General features: G+C 35.8%; 1 long non-coding RNA gene across 1 annotated transcript in view; it reads right to left on the bottom strand.

Annotated features, from left to right (window-relative positions):
- Positions 1 to 4,739: 4,739 nt before the first annotated feature.
- Positions 4,740 to 17,238, bottom strand: part of LOC109028675 (uncharacterized) — a 43,853-nt gene continuing 31,354 nt past the window's right edge. The window contains exon 6 of the long non-coding RNA XR_008669818.2: positions 4,740 to 5,522. This is a non-coding gene — a long non-coding RNA (uncharacterized lncRNA). The remainder of the gene's footprint in view (positions 5,523 to 17,238) is intronic.

Below are 17,238 nucleotides of genomic sequence, written 5' to 3'. Positions count from 1 at the left end.
GAACAGACCAGACTTGGTTAGGCTAGGATCCAATCAACACAAAGTCTCATGAGGGGAAACCAGGTAATTTGCAAAGCTATAACCCTAGACAATGATGTGATGCATAGGCAGGTAAGTACTCAACATCAGAGAGGTCTGAAGTGGCAATAGACACAGATCCCAGCAGGCAGATGAATTCTTTCAGGGTGGAGCCTGATAGTATAGAATCAGTAGAGATCCAGGAAAGGAAGCAATCAGAATCAAAAGTCACTCAGGGCAACAGAGAAGACCCAATCTTAGGAAGACTTCAGCTCTGGAATTGAGGAGAATGAACCGAGTTCTAGGTAAGAGTGGAGGGCAAGACCTTAGTCATACAGGACATTAGTAAAGAACACAGTAAGTGCTCAGTTATTACCACTGCGGTATACGTACAGTGGGCAAAGTCCTGACAGCTGAGTCACTGAGCTGCTGATGGGGCAACTTTCATATTTCCCTATCCCTATGAAGAATATTGGTCCCAAAGCCATGAGTGAGCCAATGGCAATGATCGAGGAGTTGTGGGGCAGAATGCCCAACAGATACATTGGCTCCTGTCAACTAACTAGATGAAGAAAACCCTAGTAGTAAGACTTCAGGCAATCCTGGTTCTCCCACACCCTCAAAATCATGAACCTAATAACCTCCTCCTCAGTCACTGCCATGAACTGAGCTCTGAGAAGGCACAAATGTCCTCAGACCTACTTTATTCAAATGACAAACTATTTTCTAGTAAATTTGAAAATAATTTTTCACTATATTCATTCCATAAAGACTGTTAAAGGGGGCTTAGCTACTAGAAATAGAACAATAACAAAACTGACACTTTTTCAAAGTGTTATTTTAATAAATGTTATTGTAAATTAGTATAGCCATTTTGGAAAAAAGTATAAAGGCTCTGAAATGGGAGGAGTTTTCCCTTATCCCCCTCACAGGGCATGTGATAGGGGTGGCTCATTTCTTCAGTGCCCCACTGCTCAATCCTCTAGGGGAAGCATGCAGATGGGCAAGTCATGGGGCTCCAACACCACGGCAGTGTCTAGGATTGTTTACAGATCCCGAAGTCCCAGCGGGCATGTGTTAAAGTGTGCTCTTTCTGCTGAGCTGTCGGCAGGCAGCTTGTGTTAATCAGCTCAATTAGACCCTCTGCCTTATTGCAAGGACAGAGGGCCTTCTGTATCCTGGGGTACTTGCCCTAGTATACCGGAAAAATTGGATTACACGTGAGCTTGGAGAATGAGTGCAATGTTTCATTGAGTGGTGGAAGTAGCTCTCAGGAGATGGGTGGGGAGCCAGAAAGGGGATGGAGTGGGAAGATGGTCTTCCCCTGGAGTCTGGCCACGTAGTAACCAGGCTCTCCTCCAACCACCATTGGCTGAATTTCCTTCGGCGTCCACGTCATTCTGCCATCGATGGCCTGCTGACCTCTGTCAGTGTGTTTTTCTGCCAGTGTGTTCCTCTCAACATCCAGCTGCTTGTGGTATGTGCCTGCTGGGGTCTCGGGGTTTTTATAGGCACAGGATGGGGGGGCATGGCAGGCCAGAGTGGTCTTGGAAAGTGCAACACTTGGGCGTGAAAACAGGAGTGCCTGTCCTCGCTTAGGTCCGTGGGTACAGGCCCAAGGGTGGAGCCCTCGCCAGGGACCCCACACCCTTCACCACCTAGCATTTCCCTGCCCCACTCCCATATCAGTTCCTCAAAAAAAAAAAAAAAAAAAAGTCTAAAAATAGAATTACCATGTCATCCAGCACTCAATATCCAAGAACTGAAATCAGTATGTTGAAGAGATATCCACACTCCCGTGTTCATTGTAGGATTATTCACAATAGTCAAGATATGGGGGAAAAAAACTACTATTTTTAACTGAGGCACTACCCTATGCCAGATTCACAGAAAATTTTATTTAGTCCCTTCAAAAATGCTACAAGGGAGATACCATTAATAGCTCCATTTTACCTCTGAGGAAGCTGAGGTTCATCATGTTTATATAATACCCATGGTCAAATCAGCCAGCAAGTTCTGAGGCCAGGATTCAGCCTCAATCTACTTTGACTCAAGAGTCTAAGCTCTTCCCTACTGTGCTATAAAGCAGAATTATAGGTGTATCATGGAATACAATAAACAATGAGACAAATCCATTACTTGCTGGGAAGTTAGAACAAGACCTGACCATGGAGGATGTAAACTGAGGAGCAGAATTGTAAGCCCAACCTGGGGAAAAAACAATAGCTATAAATCACAACTTTAACCAATATAAAACAATACTATCTCTACTTCCGTATCTCCCATTTAGCCCCTCCACCCCCACCAATCCAATGCCTGCCTTCATTAAGGACATCAATGCACCAATGACCAGGTTTTTTAATGCAAGGCCCTTTTTCAGTTCTCATCTTACCTGGCACATGATAGACTGATAGATACGTGTTGAGAAAAATCCATACATCTCATTCTATCAGGCCTCAGTTCACATATTCTCTGCCTAGAATAAGTCTTTTTCCCTCTTCCCTCCCTGGTTATCTGCTGCTCATTCTTTTAACTTAGCTTTCAACTTGTGATGTTTTAACTTTAAATTTCCACTCAAGCTTTCAACTTAAACATCTTCTTCAGGGAGGCATTTCCTGACTATTCAAATCAGGTTGAGTCCTTCTTTTATATATTCTAATAAAAGTCTTGTGCTTTTCTAACTACATTTACTGCTATAGGAATTAATTTCTATTTGGGTAATCATTTATTGTTTATACCAATTTCAACTCCACCCCTAAGACTATGAACCCTATATGGGTTTAGGTTTTCTTGTTGTTTGTTGTTAAGTGTTTTAACCACAAGGCCTGGCACTCAGTAGAGGCTTGATATCTATCTGATGAATGAATAAATAATGAATAAATAATTACATAAATAATAAGATGGGTCATTATAGGGTTTTCCTTTTTTACCTGTAGCTAAAAAGTATTATAAAACATGATTAGCATCATAAAATTAATAATTTTATCAAGTGGAATAAAACCCATTATAATCCAATTGGAATAAAACCCAAAGAGTCATAAGCATCATATCACAGAATCATACTCTTTGATCCAGAAGGCACAACTGGTCTACCCCCTCCATTTTCTTCATACATTCATTAACCCATTCAGCAAACATTTTCAGAGTCTACAGTAGTATAGAAATTAGGAGAATGCGCACTGAAGTCAAACTGCCTGAGTTTAAATATTGACTGCACTTGTTAGGTGTGTAACTCAGTCTGTGTGCCTCAGTGTCCCCACCATAAATTAGATATGATAGTATCTACATTATAGAGTTGTGCATGTAAAATGCTTAAACATTATCTGGTACATAGGAGCATATAAGAAACACTAGCTATAATCTTTACTGCTGCTATTCATCAAGGTCTAGAGAATTTTACCTACCAAAATCTTCTAATAAATACATCTCTTTCCTCATATATGGACAAAATAAGCTTTATTTATATTAATGAGTCATTAATGGTAACTGTAAAGATTATCAATATGTCTGTATTGTACGTAATTTACTTATAAAATATATTATTTTCTGGGTAGGCATGTCAAGTGGAAGCTATTAAGCACATTTTAAATTAAAATTACATAATGTTAGACATACCTTTTCCACAAGCATACTGTAACCTTACTTTTCATATTCAACTACTCCCAAGCTGTGTGTCGTTTTTAGAACATAAAAGGAAGACAGAATATATTTAACCAAACGCATTAAAGAACCAGGAGCAGTTTCTGGTCAAGGATGTACAACCTGAATCTAATCATGAAAAAAAATCAGACAAACCCCAAATGAGAAATGTTCACTGATACATCCCAAGTGCCTAGAACGGTATGTACCCATCATGTAGTATACATTCATTAAGCATCTGTTGAATGAATGAATGATTAAATTCAACAAAAAGAAAATGAGAAATATTTTAAGAGGAAAAAAAAGAAGCATAAGAAAAAAGCATGACGTGACTGAAATTTGGAAAACACAACCTCTTCTTCCTGGGCACCTAACTAGACCACATTTCCCAGGCTGCCCTGCAGTTAGGTGTGGCCTTCTAAGTTCTAAACAATGGAATGTGAGCACAAATGATAAGCACTATTTACAAGCCTAGGCATTAAAACCCCAAGCAAAAATTCTCCATTTTGTTTTCTCATCTGAAGGCTAAATACAGAGGCCTCAGAGACCTAGAGGATGGTGGTGAGTCACACGTTATAAGGAGCCTCTGCACCTGAAAGACCATGATGAATGCTGTCCACATCAGAAACACCACTACTGCACTTTCAGTGAGTGAGAAATGAACTTCTACTGTGGAAAGCCACTGAGATGTGGTGGTTTGTTTATGCCAACAGGTAACATTTTCCTGACAGTCTGAAGGTCACATACACCAAGGAGATTCTTCTTTGGTGGAACCTTATATATAAATATACAACAGAGAAGAATAAGATCCTATAAGAAAAACAAAAGACACAGTAACCTGAAGATAACAATGAATCATGTCTAAGACAGTTTGTTTAAAATAGGCAAGGAGAGATTCTTTAAGTAAAATGAATCCATTGAAATTGATTTAAGGTGATTAAAGGTTTATAATAAAATACATTAAGCAGAGCTAATCATGGTCAATTTGGCAAAACTTGTTTTCAAAGGTATATTTTCCAAGGAAAAGGACTGAAAATGGGGAGTCTAATGAATGAATCCCTAAATAAATTGTACCAGTGAATGGCTATAGACATTTTATTTAATTGAGGCTAATGTACTTTAAAATGTATTACATAGTCAACATACTTATTGAACTTTTCTGTATTGTGCAGGATTCTCATAATGCTTGTCTATACTAATTTTTCATGTATATAAATATGCACATATTATTAATGTTGAGAAACAGAATGTACCCATATTAGCAGCAAATTATAAGATGAATACAAAATACAATATCAGATTGATCAATTAAAATTAATTGCAAAATCTTCCAACTTCATTGCCAAGCCAATTATTTACAAAGATGCTTTCTGTTTGTTTATTTTTTGTAATACTAGCTCATTTTTAAATATGGCAATATCTGAGTTTAGAAGAAGTCATTATCTTCTCACCTTATCAATTATTATGAAAGTTCAATTTCATCAATACAACAAATCTTTAAAAATAGGAAACATAATATTATTCCTCATTCTAAACTGCTTCCTACATATAACAATTTCTACAGGCAGAAATAAAAGTCACTGAAAAAGAAAGAGGTCCAAGTGATTTAGATTTATTACTATGAAGGAGTCCTTGAAAGCCTACTTCCTTCTCTTGTTCTCTTCCTTTCCCTTTCCCATTCGCTGCTTTTCAATGTGGTCTCTGCATTTTTGTTTTTCCATATTAAAACAGGTTTTATACTCTAGTCTCTCAGGCAGGCTCCTCCAATTGACTGTTTCACTTTGAGTCTTCACTTTGAGTTATCATTCTACCCAAATACTTGTTGTTCATTCCAAAGTCTTGCACTTCATTGGTAAAGACGAAAACTAGTTTAAGGAAGAAATGGAAGGAATGAAGGTATATGGGGAAAAAGTTGATTAACAGGTACTGCAGTTATTAAAGAGGTCTATATATACCTACTATATAACCACAACGTTTAAAAATAAACAAACCATTAAAAAATAAAAATAAAAAAGTCTGACATCAGGGTACCAAGGAAAAATAATTTCTGAGGTTAAAGTCTTTAATGAATTCTGAAATAGCTCTGAATATAGCTCAACTTTGACTGTCTTTTTTCTGTGTATATGAGATGGTGATCATTACAACTGTTCATAAAGATTATGTTTAATTTTGAAATTCAAATTTAAAATGAAAATGCATAAAAGCTTATCAAGGCCAGGCCAATTAATTAGTTGGGACATATGCTATAAAGACAGAATATACTATTTCTAAAACATGGTAAATTAACCCAAATCCTGGCATGTTATACAAAAGTAAAAGTGAGGATAAGATTTAGTATAATCTTTCATATTTGCATTATTTGTCTCAAAATGGTGCAAAACAAGGTATGTTGAGGGAGTGACAAAGGAACAACTATTTGTGAGAATAATCTTGAACTAGCTTCCCTGATTTCCCAGGAAGATTGTCCTTCCTCTCTCTGCCATCACAGAGATGATCTTCCTGGATAATAAAGGATTTCTCTTCAGCCTCAGTTATACTAATCATTGTCCTCCCTTCCTAAATATTAATTTCAGTAGTCTACATAGTCCATTCAGAGAGAAAGGGAAGCAGAGTACATAATGTTAGAATACCTTCAAAAATGTTTAAATAGTTGATTTTTTCCTAGGTGCTAAATATTTTTTTAAAAATTTTCCGAGTCATACAAATATCCTCCATTATTTTCATACGTGATTTATAATATCCATAGGTGAAAAACATCTACCCACAAATGGAAAGTTTTCCATGTAAGGTTAAGCAACACACATAATTTAGATGGTGTTATTTTAGACTACTATAAAATAATTCTTTTTGCTTTGTTTTGGCAGTAATTCATTTTTACTTCAAAATTTGATAGGAGAGGAAAACAGATGTCTAGTGAGATTGTACTTTATAAGGGAAAAAAATAATTTAATATATGATGCTTAGGAAGGTACCAGAAGTCAAGTTCAAAAGGAAAGGAATAGCTCTCCTTTGGTTCCCCTCCTACATCTATCCTTTGTTTCTAGTGATCCCTAGCATACAGTTTTCTGCTAACAAATATGATCTCCAGGGAAGCTGCCTGAGAATCATGATATCTAAAGCTAAAAAAGATCATGCAGATTTTCTAGTCCAATTGTTTAATGCTTTAAGAGGCCAGGCAGAAAACTGAAGTGGAGTGTGTGTACCATAGCAGAGAGCGAAGGTCCCTCTTCAAATGTGTTCAAAACAAACAGAACGTGCTTTAGCACAATGTGAGAGTCTAACAAAACAAGGATACAGAGTGGATATCCATTTATATTCTCTGATTACAATTTTTAAACTCAGTGCTATTAAGCTTATATTTGTTAGCCTTTTATACTTTCAAGATTGTCTTTCTCTTTCTCCTGAGGCACTAAGAAGCTGGAACTTAATTCTACCTTATAACATACCGCATAATTATTGAGAACAGTGTTTTGTACTTGTCTTAAATTACTATTCCCTTCTCCATCCCACCCCAACATCCAACAAAGTCCTGAACACATATCATGTCCAGTAAATGCATGAATTGAGCTTTAAGAGATGACTTCCTTGCCTCCTTTCTTCGACCTTAGCAAGAGATTTCATTCTTGATCAAAGCCCATCTCTCCACCAATGGTTTCAACTCCATCTTCTCCTCATATCCTCCAGGATCTTAGTCCTTCTTCCTCATACATTCTCATTCTCTTCCATTTCTACAAGCTCCTTCTCCTCACCCTATACACATTTCAAGTTTCTCTTCTCTAAGAAAAATAAAATCCTTCCTTGACCTTGTAGTTAGTTACTGCCATATCTCCTTCTCAATTAAAATTCTTCAAAAAGTCATCTGTTTATCCATCCTTTCTTCAGGAGTAGATGTGTACAACATGTACCCCAAAACTGTTCTGGCTTCTGTTACCCAGTTCCAAAGCCACATCCATATTTCTAGGTAATTAATATAGCAGCAATCCATTTCTTCAGACCAATTTTCTGTCTTAGTCTGTTCAGGTTGCTACAACAAAATACCTTAGACTGGGAGCTTATAAACAACAGAAATATTTTTCTGAGAGTTATGGAAGCTAGAAAGTCCAAGATCAAGGCACCGGCCGACTCAGTGCCTGGTAAGAGCGCATTTCCTGATCCTGATGGTACCTTCTCAAATGGTGAAAGGACAATGCAGATCTCTGGGGCCTCTTTCATCAGGGCACTAATCCCATTCTTGAGGGCTCTGCCTCCATGACCTAATTACTTCCCAAAGGCCTCACTTTCTAATATCATCACATTGGTAATTAGGTCTCTTTTTCTCTTTTTTTGGTAATTCGGTTTCAACACATGAATTTTGGAGGTATACAAACATTCAGACCATTAGCAAATGGGAAACATCCTCTCTGATCAGATAGCTGTGTTCCAAAAATGATAGAATAAACATCTACTTTTCAGTTTGGAGGTTTTGTTTATTAGTTTAATTATTTGTCTTCCTGGTGCTAAGCTCCAGACATGGGCATGGTCAGCTAAAGTGTGCATGTGCAGCAGACCAGGTAATTAAAGTCTCAAGTCTTTGGCCAGAGGACCAGAACAAGGAAGGTCGGGACCTGAAAACTACTATACCAAGGAGATCACAGAGAGAGAATAACTCATGAAAAAGACCCCGTAGAGTTGTTCATGAACTCTGGAGCTTACCCCTAAGCTTATATTTATGAATCAGACACTAAACAACATATCAAAGGCTACAAGAAGAGAACTATGGATTGGCCACCTCCCTAATCTCAGACTGGCCTCCTATAGGACAGATCTAAACAACACTGCAAAAACTTTATATGTGGAACTGACAAGAAACAGACATGACAACAGAAAATAGGTCAGTCATGACTTGTGTCTAAAATGAACCAGGTGGATTATCTACTAAACTAAAAATATCAAGATCTATACGTAATATGATATATATGATTTATATCATGATATAATATTCAAAATGTTTAGGATATAATTCATATTTACTCCATGTTCAAAAATATAGGAAAATATCAATTTCCATAGGAAAATATAATTAACATATGCCAAAACCAAGATAGTACAGATGTTGGAATTATCAGACTTCAAAGCAGGTATTATAAAAATGCTAAAAGAAGTAAAGCCACACACTTTTGAAATGAACAGATGGTATAAACTATCAGCAAAGAAATATAAGATCCAGATTAAAATTTTAGAACTACAGCATACAATAACTCATTTTGAATATATATATAAATTTGAATGAACTCAAAAGTAAAATAAAGATGACACAAGATATCATTGAATTTGAAAATAGATCAAAATAAATTATCCAAATTGAACAACAACAATAAATTTAAATAAATTAATAGAGCCTGGAGACTTGTGAGAAAATAACAAAAGGGCTAATATTTATGTCAATGGAATATCTAAAGAAGAGAATAAAGAGTATGAAGCAGAAAAAAATTAGAGTAAATAATGCCTGAAACTCTCGACATTTAGTGAAAAATATAAACTTACATATTTAAAAGTATCAGAGAACACTAAATAGAATAAACCCGCCCATAGAAATCAAAATCAAGAGACATAATCAAACTGCTGAAGACTAAAGACAAGAAAAAAAAATTGAAAGCAAGAAGAGATAAACAATGCACTAGCTATGATTCAAATAATTGTGAATTTCTCATCAGAAGCCATGGAGGCCTGAAGGAAATAGAACAGGTTTAAAGTGTTGAAAGAAAAGAACCATCAACCTAGAATTTTATATTTAGTGAAAATATCTTCAGAAATAAAGACAAATGAAACAAAGACATTCTCTGCAGGAAAAAAATAAAATAAGAGAATTCACACAAGCAGATGTGGTCTAAAAGAATTGCTGAAGGAAGTTCTTCAGAGAGAAGGGAAATGATGTGAGCAGGAAACCTTGAACGTAGGGAATGAAAGAAGAACAGAAATGGTAAATATCTGGTTAAATCTCCTCAAGTTCTTTATCCTCAAGCTCTTTAAAATACATTTGATGGTTGAAAACAAAATTGTTACATTTTTCTGATGGGATTTTTAATGTATGGATATATAGTACACAAGACAACTACAAATTAAGGAGAGATGGTAAAGGACCTATTTACTGGTAAGGTTTCTACATCTCACTTGAAGTGGTAAGATATTGATTCTAAGTAAACTGTCAAAGTTAAGTGATTTCATTTTAATTCCTAGAGCATCCATTTACAATGTTAGATTAAGGGACATAATCAAAAACATGCTAGGTTAACAAAACTGGAATACTGAGAAGGTTCGAATGAGTAAAAAGAAGGCAGAAAAGAGAAATGGAATAAAAAATAGTTAACAATCAAATCAAATAACAAAATGATTGATGGAAACTCAAATATAAGTATAAATTCTCTAAAAACACCAATACAGAAAATTTCAGAAACCAAAACCAAAAAATAAAAGACCAAAATATATGTTTTTTTACAAGAAACTCAGTTCAAATATAATGAAATATGTATGTTAAAAGCAAAAAGATGGTGGTTCCAAAATGGAAGCATAGAAGCAAACTAGCTTTACTCTCTGCAGTCTCTGAAAACAAAAAAAACAAATATACACCACACCAAACTTTCCATCAGAAATATCCCAGAATTTAAATATGAAAATGAGACAGTTCACAGAGCAAAGAGAGGTGAAAAAACTCTCAGAAGACTGTAAGAGAATTAGATATCCACATCCATGATATCTCTCCCCAATTCTGCCCAGCACTAAGCATGTGGAAAATTTCCCCCAAATTCACTATTTCTACACTGGAAAAAGTGAGATCATGGTGAAACCTAGTTTCCCCACCATTGTGGGTTCCCTGGCAGGAGACCTGTCCCTGTCTTAACCCATGTGAAGCATTGCGAATGTATGAAGGGAGGTATAACCCTGAAGACAGGCAGAAACAAAGCAGAGAGGTGGAACTACCATCCCCAGTCCTGGAAACTGCTCTGTAACTTGGCCAAAGAAGACACCAAATAAGAGTGACTGTTCAGTATCACCATGCTGTAAGGGGTTCTTCTATAGGTCCCTTGGGCATGAACCCCTAACCAACCTTCCCATACCACACATCCCTTTTAGGATCACCCCCGTTGGCTTAAGGCACCACCTAGAGCCAAAAAGGAGGCAGCAACCTAGCAGTAAAGAAACTCTATACAAATATATCCAATACAAACCAAAACAAACCAGACAGAGAAGACTGGAATAAATAATCCTTCAATGCAAAGACATAGACATCTACAAGAAATAACAGCAAACAGGGAACCAAACCATGATCTCCCCAAATAGACAAATCAGGAAACCAGGAATTGACCCTAATGAGACAGCAATATTTGAGCTCTCCAGCCAAGAATTCGAGATAGTAGTTTTAAAGAAACTCAGTGATCTCCAAGCTACCACAGAAAAGCAATTCACAAATTTATTGAAGAAACTTAACAAAGAGGTTGAAATAATAATTTTAAGAAATCAAACACAAATCTTGGAACTGAGAAATACATTTTCTTAACTGAAAAATTCATTAGAGGCTATCGACAATAGAATGGATGAAACAGAGGAAAGACATCAGTGAGCTTGAAGACAGCCTATTTCAAAATACACAGAGGAGAAAAATGAAGAAAAAAGGCATTGAAGATCACCTATAAGATAGAAAATTACCTCAAAAGATCAAATCTAAGAATTATTAATGCTCGAGAGAGAGAGAGATGACCAACGAGGGGAAGAAAGTTTATTCAAAGAAGAAACAATAGAAAACGCCCTACAACATGAGAAAGATATAAATTTATCCAGGTAGAGAAAGGTCAGAGAACCCCAAGCAGATTTGACCCAAGTAAGACTACCCCAGAGTCAGCTGTAGTGGCTGACGCCTGTAATCCCAGCACCTTGGAAGGCCAAGATGGGAGGATTTCTTGAGGCCAGGAAATCAAGACCAGCCTGGGCAACATAGTGAGACCCAAGCTCTACAAAAAATTAAAAAAATAAAAATAGCTGGCCATGGTGGTATACACCTGTAGTCCCAGTTACTCAGAAGGCTGAGGCAGGAGGATTGCTTGAGCCCAGGAGGTTGAAGTTACAGTGAGCCACGATCATGCCACTGCACTACAGCCTGCATGACAGAGCAAAACCTGGTCAAAAAAAAAAAAAAAACCCACAAAAAAACTCTCTCTCAAAGGTCAAGGACAAAGAACAAAGAGAGAGAAAAGAAGCTAATAATGAATAAAGACACTCCAATTTATCTGTTAACAGACTTCATTCAATGGAAACCATACAGGCCCAGAGGAAGCAGAAGGATATTTTCAAAGTGCTGAAAGAAAACAAAAATCTACTGCCATCCAAGAATATAGCAGCCAGCAAAGTTATCTTTCTAATATGAAGGAGAAATAAAGTCTTTCCTAGACAAAGGCTGAACAAATTTACCACTACCAGACCTGTCTTACAAGAAATGATAAAGGGAGTTATTCAAATCTGAAAGAAAAAAAGAAACAGTAATATGCAATAAAAAAAGCCACCATCAATGAAAACAACACACATTTGAAGATATAAAATCCACTGGTAAAATTACACAGAAAAACCCAAAATAATACTGTAATTATGGTATAGAGTATACCCATAACTCTAGTACGAAACCCAAAAGACAAATCTATCAAAAACAGTAATAGCTATAGCAACTTGTTAAGAGATAGGTAATATAAAAATATGTAAATTAAGACAACTAAAAGTTAAAATGTAGCAGAGATAAAGTTAAAATGTAAGGAGCTTTTTGTTGTTTTTCCTTTGTTTCTATTCATTTATGATCAAAGATAAGTTGCCATCTCTTTAAAATAACTTGTTATATCTATAAGATGTTTTTCATAAGCCTCATGGTAACCACAATACAAAAACTGATAATAGAGTCACTAAAAATAAAAAGCGGCCAGGCACGGTGGCTCATGCCTGTAATCTCAGCACTTTGGGAGGCCAAGGTAGGCGGATCACGAGGTCAGGAGTTTGAGACCAGGCTCATCAACATGGTGAAACCTCATCTCTACTAAAAATACAAAAATTGGCTGGGCATGATGGCATGTGCCTGTAATCCCAGCTACTTGGGAGGCTGAGGCAGGAGAATCACTTGAACCCAGGAGGCGGAAGTTGCAGTGAGCCAAGATTGTGCCACTGCACTCCAGCCTGAGTGACAGAGCAAGACTCCATCTCAAAAAAATAAATAAAAATAAATAAATAAAATAAAAAGCAACAAATTAAAACATACTACCAGAGAAAAATCCCTTAATCACAAAGAAAGGCAATAAGAAAGAAAGAAAGGAGCTACGAAACAACCAGAAAACAAACAACAAATTGGCAGTAGTAAGTCCTTATTTATCAATAAGAACACTGAATGTAAATTGACTCAATTAAAAGGCATACAGTGGCTGAATAGATAAAGAATCAAGAAGCAACTATATACTGCCAATAAGAAACCCATTTCACTTATAGACTGAAAGTAAAGGGGTTGAAAAAGATATTCCATGCAGCTAGAAACCAAAAAAGAACAGGAGTAGCTGTACTTATTTCAGATAAAATAGACTACAAATCGGCCAGGCCCCATGGCTCACGCCTGTAATCCTAGCACTTTGGGAGGCTGAGACAGGTGGATCACAAGGTCAGGAGTTGAAAACCAGCATGGCCAAGATGGTGAAACCTCGTCTCTACTAAAAATACAAAAAAAAAAAATTAGCTGGGTGTGGTGGCGGGCACCTGTAATCCCAGCTACTCGAGAGGCTGAGGCAGAGAATTGCTTGAACCCAGAAGGTGGGGGTTTCAGTGAGCCGAGACTGCACCACTGCACTCCAGCCTGGGCGACAGAGCGAGATTCCACCTCGAGAAAAAAAAAAGACTACAAATCAAAGACTGTAAAAAGAGACAGAGAAAGTAATTATATAATGATAAAGGGGCCAAGTCAACAAATGGAAATAAAAATTATAAATATCTATGTACCCAACACCAGAGATCCCAAGCATATAAACCAAACATTGATAGATTAGAAGGGAGAGATTGACTGCAGTACAGTACTTGTAAGGAACATTAACACTCCACTCTCAGTATGCACAGATCATCCAAACAAAAAAAAAAATCAGAGTTAAACTACACACTAGACCTAGTAGGTCTAACTGACATTTATAGAACATTTCACCCAACTGTTGCAGAATACAAATTCCTTTCATTAGAACATGAACATTCTCCAGATAAGACCATATCTTAGACTACAAAACAAGTCTCAAAGAATTCAGAGAAGTAGAAATCACCTCAAGTATCACTTGTGACCACAATGAAATAAAACTAGAAATCAATAACCAAGCGAATCTCAGAAGCTTCACAAACACATGGAAATTCAACAACATGCTCTTGAACATATTAAGTCAATAAAAAAATTATGAAGGAAATTTTAAAATTTCTTAAAATAAATTAATATGGAAATACAACATAGTAAAATCTATGGAATACAGCATAAGCAGTACTAAGAGGAACGTTTATAGCAATACATACCTATATCAAAAACGTAGAAAGATTTCAGATAACCTAATGGTGCACCTCAAGGAAATCAAAAAGTAAGAATAAACCAAATCCAAAATGAGTAAAGGAAAGAAATAAGAATGATCAAAGCAAAAATAAATTGAGACTAAAAAAGTACAGAAGATCAATAAAATGAAAAATTGTTTTTTAAAAGATAAAATCAACAAACTAAAAGCTAGACTAAGAAAAGCAAGAGACCCACATCAACAAACTAAAATCAACAAACTAAATCAACAAACTAAAAAACAAACTAAAAGCTAGACTAAGAAAAACAAAAGACCCAAATAAGTAACATCAGAAATGAAAAAGGAGACAAAACAACTGAGATCTCATAAACATAATGAATCATTAGAAACTATTATGAATAATCATATACCAACAAGTTGGAAAAGCTAGAAGAAATGAATGAATTCTCAGATACATATAACCTATCAAGATTGAACCACGAATAAAAAACTTTACTAAACCAATAATGAGTAATGAGATTGAAGCTGTGGTAAAAAGTCTCCCACCAAAGAAAAGCCCAGGACCTGATGGCTTCACTGCTACATTCTACCAAACATTTGAAGAACTAATACCAATACTCTTCTGACTCTTCAAACAAATTGAAGAGGGTATACATCTAAAGTCAACCTGTGAGTCCAGCATCACCCTGATACCAAAACAAGGACACTGAAAAAAGAAAAATACTGACCAATATCACTGATTAACATGGGCAAAAATCCTCAACAAAATACTAGCGAACAGAATTCAATATCACAATAAAAAATCATATACCATGATCAAGTGAAATTTATCCCAGGGATTCAAGGATGGTTCAACATATACAAATCAACAAATGTAATACATCATATTAGACTGTTGTGGGGTGTGGGGAGGGGGGAGGGATAGCATTGGGAGATATACCTAATGCTACATGACCAGTTAGTGGGCGCAGCCCACCAGCATGGCACATGTATACATATGTAACTAACCTGCTCATTGTGCACATGTACCCTAAAACTTAAAGTATAATAATAATAAATAAATTAAAAAAATACATCATATTAATAGAACCAAGAACAAAAACTAAATAATTATTTCAATAGATGCAAAAAATGTATTTGGTAAAATTCAACATCCTTTATAAAAATTCTCATCAAACTTGATATAGAAGGAACATAACTCAAAATAATAAAGACCATATATGTCAAACCCACAGCTAACATCATACTGAATAGGGAAAAATAAAAGGCCTTTCCCCTAAGATCAGAAAGAAGACAAGGATACTCACTTTCACAACTTTTATTCAATATAGCACTGGAAGTCCTGGCCAGAGTAATTGGAAAGAGAAAGGAATGAAGGGCATGTAAGTTGAAAAGGAAAAAGTCAAATTAGCCTTGTTCACAGAAGACAAAATCCTATGTTTACAAATACCTAAAGAACCCACACTGAAACTGCTAGAACTGATAAATGAATTCAGTAAAGTTATAGGACATAAAATCAACATTAAAAAATCAGTAGCACTTATATATTCCAAAAGCAAACAACCTGAAAAACAATAAAGTAAGCAATCTTATTTACAATAGCTACAAATAATTAAAATACCTAGGTATCAATTTAACCAAAAAAGTGAACGATAAATACAAGAAAAGCTATAAAACATTGATGGAATAAATTGTAAACACATGAAAACATGGAAAAATATTCCATGCTCATGGATTAAAATAATTAATATAGTTAAAATGTCACTACTACCCAAGGCAATTTACAGATTCAATGCAACCCCTATCAAAACACCAATGACATTATTCACAGAAATGGAAAAAATAATCCTAAAATTTATATGGAACCACAAAAGGCCCAGAATACTTGAAGCAATCCCAAAAAAGAACAAAGCTGGATGCACCACACTACCTGACTTCAAAATTTATTGCAAAGCTGTAGTAACCAAATCAGCATGGTACTGGCATAAAAACAGACACATAGACAAATGGAACAGAATAGACAACCCAGATATAAATCTATGCACTTACAGTCAATTCATCTTGGACAAAGCTACCAAGAACATACAATGGGGAAAGGACAGTCTCTAACATAAATGATACTAGAAAAACTGGACAGCTATATGAAGAAGAAGAAGAAAGCTAGACCCCTACCTCTCACCATATACAAAAATCTGATCAAAATGGATTAAAGATTTAAATCTAAAACCTCAGACTATGAAACTATTAGAAGAAAACATTGGAAAAATACTCCAGGACATTGGTCTAGGCAAAGATTTTTTGTAAGACCTCAAAAGCACAGATAACCAAAGTAAGAATAGACAAATGAGATTACATCAAGCCAAAAAGCTCCTGCACAGCAAAGGAAACAATCAACAAGTGAAGAGACAACCCACAGAATGGGAGAAAATATTTGCAGACTATCTATCCAACAAAGGATTAACAATCAGATTATGTAAGGAGCTCAAACAACTCAATAGGAAAAAAATCTAATAAAGTGATTTTAAAACGGGCAAAAGATATGAATAGACATTTCCCAAAAGAAGACATACAAATGGCAAACAAGTATATAAAAAGATGTTCAACATCACTAATCATCAGAGAAATGCATAACAAAACTACAATGAAATATCAACTTATCCCAGTTAAAATGGCATTTATCAAAAAGGCAATAACGAATGCTGGCAAGGAAGTGGGGAAAGAGGAACTCTTTTACATTGTTAGTGGAAATGTAAATTAGTACAGCCATTATGGAGAACAGTAGGAAGGTTCCTCAAAAAATGAAAAATAGAATTGTCATATGATCCAGTAATTCCACTACTGTATATATATCCAAAAGAAAAGAAACCAATATATTGGAAAGACATCTGCACTCCCATGGTTACTGCAGCACTACTCTAAATAGCTAAAATACAGAATCAACCTAAGTGCCATCAATGGACAAAAGGATAAAGAAAATGTTGTACATATACACCAAGAAGTATTATTCAGCCATAAAAAAGAAACATTGCATGTTCTCAGTCAT

This window comes from Gorilla gorilla, chromosome 9 (genome assembly GCF_029281585.2).
Source record: "Gorilla gorilla gorilla isolate KB3781 chromosome 9, NHGRI_mGorGor1-v2.1_pri, whole genome shotgun sequence".
Classification (NCBI taxonomy): Eukaryota; Metazoa; Chordata; class Mammalia; order Primates; family Hominidae; genus Gorilla; species Gorilla gorilla.
This window is presented reverse-complemented; position numbering and strand designations above follow the sequence as displayed.